At 43.8% G+C, this 5,847-nt stretch overlaps 1 long non-coding RNA gene across 1 annotated transcript; it reads right to left on the bottom strand.

The window, feature by feature from the left end:
- Positions 1-2,892: 2,892 nt before the first annotated feature.
- On the bottom strand, positions 2,893-3,802 carry LOC146036742 (uncharacterized). Its single transcript, XR_014460951.1, has 2 exons — positions 3,717-3,802; positions 2,893-3,048 (listed from the first exon to the last, which is right to left on the bottom strand). It is a non-coding gene; the product is annotated as an uncharacterized LOC146036742 (long non-coding RNA).
- Positions 3,803-5,847: the final 2,045 nt, after the last annotated feature.

Genomic DNA, 5,847 nt, shown 5'->3' with positions numbered 1-5,847 from the left:
CTCCCGACTATAATATGTGTAGACTTCAACCTGTTAGCTCACCCCCTACTAGATAAGCAAGTCCAAGGGAACACCAAGAGACGCCAGCCCAAATTTGGAGTAACGACCTTAGCCTCAAAACTACATCTCATAGACATTTGGAGGACACTTCACCCCACAGACACTGAATTCACCTGCCTTTCTGCAGCCACGGGGGGGTTTATCCCGTATAGACTACATATTAATGTCATCTTTCCTTCTACCAAAGGTTGAAGAGGCCAAAATAGAGCCCATTGTTCTTTCAGACCATGCGGTCACCTGGTTTAAAATAACTCTGACCACTGACAACCCCACATTCATCTCATGGAAATGCCCAGCCTCCCTAGCCTCCTCAGCTGCACTTAGGGACGTGGTGGTGGAGACATGGACAAATTACCAAAAAGATAACGCAGACACCCTCCAACAAAACCCAGTATTATTCTGGCAGGCCTCAAAGGCAGTTCTGAGAGGAGCTATGATCTCTTTCTCCACCCATCAAAAACGTAAGCTAACTGCGGACTATGTCCTAGCCCAAACAAACCTCACTAACTCATACCAAATGTTTAAATCCTGTCCTAGCCCCCAACACCGCCTGGTGTATAACTCAAACAAAACAACATTCGACAAAATACTCACCAAACTGGAAGCTTGGTACACATTCAAAAAAGAATTCAAATTTCACAAATTTGGTAATAAATCCAGCAGACTACTGTCAAACCTCTTACAAGATCAGAGAACCCCCTCTACTATTCACCCCCTAAAAACCCCAGACGGTACACACACCACCACCAACTCCCAAATTGCCAATGTCCTTAATACATTCTATACCCGACTATATTCACTACCACACTCAGACAAAACACAGGAACAAAACTTCTGGGAACACACCGACCTTCCCCAACTCGACACCTCCTCAAAAAACACACTCACATCAGAGATCACCTTATTGGAAGTAACCACAGCCATTTCACACCTCAAACAGGGAAAGGCCCCAGGCCCGGACGGCTTGACAGCCGATTACTATAAGTTACTACTTCCACACATAGCCCCCTCAATAGTAGCCTTGTTTAACACCCTCCTTCAATCCGGCTCAGCCCCCCCACACTTCAACTCAGCCAACATACGCGTAATACCTAAACCAGGCAGAGACACCTCAGACCCAGCCTCTTACAGACCCATTTCACTCTTAAACCTAGATTACAAGCTACTCACAAAAATTCTCTCAGACAGACTAAAGCCCCTAGTCCCCAAATTAGTCCACACGGACCAGACAGGATTTGTGACAGGGAGGAACCCGGTTACAAATATCAGGAAAGTTCTTTCTGTCATATGCCAGTCCCAGGGGGCCATGTCGGATGATCCAAAAGCAATCTTATCACTTGATGCTGAGAAGGCGTTCGACATGGTCCACTGGGACCATCTCTTCAATACCCTGCACCGCTTTGGCTTCCCAGGCACTTTCATAGAATGGCTAAGGACACTATATGACGCATCCTCTTCTAGGATCATTTGCAACGGCACTATCTCTGAACCCTTCCAGGTTCTCAGGGGAACAAGACAGGGATGCCCCCTGTCTCCCCTCCTATTTGCCCTTGCATTAGAACCCCTCGCAGTAGCCCTCCGTTCATCCCCAAAATTCACAGGTATAAAATCAGGCACTAATGACATTCGATTATCCCTCTTCGCAGATGATATGCTCCTCTTCCTCAACAACCCCCAGCACTCAATCCCAACAGCCATAGAGATCATTAGTCAATTCGGAACCTTCTCAGGATATAAAATAAATATAAACAAATCTGAACTCCTAACAATCTCTGGTCACCCCCCGACTTTCCCAGACTACCCAGAACTAAATACCATCCGCACACAAAATTCCCACATTAAATACCTAGGGATACAAGTTCCGAACAAAATAACACACCTGTATAAATTAAACTTTGCCCCTATCCTGACCAAAATACGCAACTTAATCCAGGGATGGATGGAACTCCCTCTTTCACTGATAGGTCGCATGGAAGTGATCAAATCTATACTATTACCGAAACTTACCTATATCATGCAACTTCTACCAATAAAAATATCCAACGCAGACGCACTCCAAATCACCAAATCCTTCACCTCATTCATCTGGAAATCCAAAAAGCCTAGAATATCTATATTAAAGCTACAGCAACCTAAGGCACTCGGTGGGCTGGGACTTCCTAATTTACTCCTCTATACAAAAGCCTTATTAAATAGATATGCAATGGACTGGCTCCTGGACCTAGACTACCATACCGTCCCAAACCTCGACAAAACACTTTTCGCACCCTATTCACCTTCAGCCCTTCTCCACACCCCAAAGAAATCGATCCCAAAGCACATCCTCAACCATATTTTCTTTAGAGATACCTATGATGCGTGGCACCATCTATGCAAAGTCCTTAAAAAAGACCCGTCCAACTCACCATGGCTAACGATATGGGGCAACCCGATGTTCTCTCCAGGCATTAATTCTGCAACATTCAACCGCATAAAACTAAAAGGCTTGGTCCTTACCTCCCAGGTCTTTGACCCGGGAGGAGGTATCCATACATTCCCGCAACTAAGAGAGATGTTCGGACTGCCCCATAGCGCCCTATTCCCAATAATGCAACTTAGTCACTATGCCAGATCCCTCCCAACCACCTCATTTTCCGACTCCCCCCAAGACCCTCTTTACAAAATAATCTTGAAATATAAATCCAAGAAATTCAAGACCAGAATGATATACTTCGAATTTCTAGCTCTTCAAACAAAAAAGGCTTGGTCCCATGCCACCACGGCCTGGGAAAAAGACCTACCAGACACCCTCGCACAAGACACCTTATTCAAGTACCACAGAGACACAATGAGCACACTTCAATCCTCTTTATTACAGGAAACACACATGAAAATATTGCACAGAGCTTACATTTCACAAAGCCAAAGAAGTCACTTTGTAGAAGAAGAAACAGGCAAATGCCCCAAGTGTAGGTCTTCCTCGGCAACATTCTTCCACAACATTTGGACCTGTGGACATATCAAAAAATTCTGGTATAAAATCATAAATTACATAAAAAAGCATTTCAACATCACACCTACCCTACACCCTATCCCACTATTATTCGCTAACTTTGACCCCTGGCACCTCTCCAGCCCCCAACTAGAACATATACCCTTTCTTACCATTCTGGTCACGGCTGCAAAGAAACTAATTCTAAAACAATGGTTATCTCCAAACTCCCCATCCCTGACAAACCTCATCCAAATACTTGTTAAGACAATGCACTTTGACAAATACGACACTTCCCTCCCTACGGGAAGAATCTCCAGATACAACAGAAAATGGAGACTTTTCGAAGGACTCCAAACACTCCCTCCCTAGACACGAAATCCCCCACTCATATACTCCTCGTATACCCTGACATAGGACATATCGCAAAACAGTCAGCACGTAACGACTCCTAGATACTACCAATGTGTTATTCCGAGTTAACACCCCCCCCCCCTTTTTCCCTACCTGTCTCCTCTACTTCTAACTTTCTTCTATTTCCCCTATTACATATAAGTGTATAAGATGTTTTAAGTTATTGTAGCTTTGTAACATTGGCGAACTAACGATAGGACCCAGACACGCATTCTCAAGAAGCGCGTTACTCGAGAAGGACAAAAATGGATCTAATAAAACTCCACCTTACCTCACCTTGTTGTCAATCGGTCCAGACAGTCCAGGACACACAGGAGCGCCTCCGAAAGAATCATACCAACACACCAGGCGCCAACCTACAAGAAAATAGCAAAAAGACCTTACCCTAATGTAAACCAGTCCCTAAAGTAGGACCTTACACTAAGGGACTCCTAAATTCTCATTTTCACCTTTCGAAATACCCATGTTGCAATGTATTTTTTGATATATGTGTATGTAAACATACTTTATGAAAATTTGAATAAATTATGTTTGAAAAAAAAAAAAAAAAAAAACCCAATGTGTTAGTGTCCAGGAGATATCTTGGATGTGCCTGTATGCAGGGTTGTAACAGAGTGTCCAGGTAGACTGCAATCGGCTGAAATAGTGAATTCTTAGCTGAAATTATTGGGCGCCCTGGTGGTTTGTCCATGGATTTGTGTATTTTTGGAGTTGTATATAAGATAGGTACCACTGGATAGTGAGGAATCAAGGCATCCTTGAGCTGTGCAGATATGATTGAAGAAGTAGCCGCCTCATTAAGAATCAGTGTAAGTTGTTTTTTGTACTCAGATGTTGGATCATTCCTCAGTAGGCTGTAGACTGAAGAGTCTGCTAGTTGGGTAGAGATTTCCTCTTTGTAGTCAGTTAGATTCATAATAACCAGGGCTCCGCCTTTGTCGGCTGGACGGAATACAATACTGGAATCTTGTGCCAGTTGTTTAAGAGCTTGAGCCTCATTGTATGTTAAGTTGTATTCCGGTCCTTGCGTGTTGATAATATGTTCTTGTGTTTGTTGGTTTAGCAAACGGGTAAAAGTACGGATAGAGGGGTTATTGGATTGGGGTTCAAAGGTGGATTTAGGCCCCAATTTTTTCACTTGCGCAGGAACATCATTATGCCGGGGGTCCGGGACAGGCTTATGAGAGAAATGGTCTTTAAGACCTAGCTGTCTTGTGAGTCGGTATTTGTCAATCTCCCACTGCAATGCATTGGGCTTGTAAGATGGAATAAATGACAATCCTTTTGATAGAACTCGTTTCTCAATGGGCAGAAGACTCCGATCAGAAAAATTCACAATCAGTTGTTTTCACTTTGGGCGGACGCCCCACTCTGCCTCTGCCTTTTCCACTGTTGCCCCCGTCTCGTGTATTTGCGCGACCTCGCCCGCCTCCTCCGCGGGTCCTGGTAGTTACCCCTAAAGGGTACTGTTGTGACTGAGCTGAAGAGCTTGCTTCGTTTTCACTACCTGTGGAGGTGAATTCTTGGGACGTATCCACATCTCGTGGTTGGCGCATACGCCTACAGAAGAATGGTCTTTTGTCTTCACGCCTGGTACTATTGTCTGTCCATCTGTACACATTGTAGTTATCGTAATCCAAGTCTACTTTGGCTCTTTTTTCAGACTTGAACTTTATGAGGTCTCTTTTGTATGTTTGTAGCTGTGTGTTCAGCTTGTCATACCAATCAATTTCATCTGCAACAAGGTTGGGTTTGTGTAATGCTTCAAATGCTACAATTTTGTCATTGATCGCTTTGATCTCCATGCTGGACTGTTCAATAATTAAAATCATTAAGTCCATAGAACACTTATTAAGTATTCCTACCCACTTGCGGCAAAACGATGGATCATTCCGGCCGATGGTCGGCGAATTGCGGACTCTTAGGCCCCTGGGTATTTTTTTGGAGCGATAATACTCACTCAGGGAGATTCCATGGTATTTGTAATCTATTTCCTTGCGTTTTAGGCGTAGTAATTGCCTGTAAAGATCTTCTAGTGTAGATGCCTCTATTTGTTCGGTGAGGTCGCCTTTGAACAGGAGATCATCAATCTCAGCCTCAGAGTAGCTGTGTAACTCGCCCAAAGGATTAGTCACCGATGGGCAACCACTGCCGTCTGGTGCAAGGCTAGATTCCGCCATGGGTTGTGCAGGAGATAAGATGCTCAAATAAGAAGTTGCTGATAGGAAATGGATGTTATCCGCTGCTGGTCAGTCAATTAAAAACAATACTACCATAGTCGAGTGTCATATGGTAGGAAAGGCAAATGTCCTTGTTAGTAGAGGTGCATCCACTGCTTAATTCCTCTCTCTCTCTCTCTCTCTCTCTCTCTATATATATATATATATATATATATATATATA

This window comes from Crinia signifera, chromosome 9 (genome assembly GCF_055691185.1).
Source record: "Crinia signifera chromosome 9, ASM5569118v1, whole genome shotgun sequence".
Taxonomy (NCBI): Eukaryota; Metazoa; Chordata; class Amphibia; order Anura; family Myobatrachidae; genus Crinia; species Crinia signifera.
This window is presented reverse-complemented; position numbering and strand designations above follow the sequence as displayed.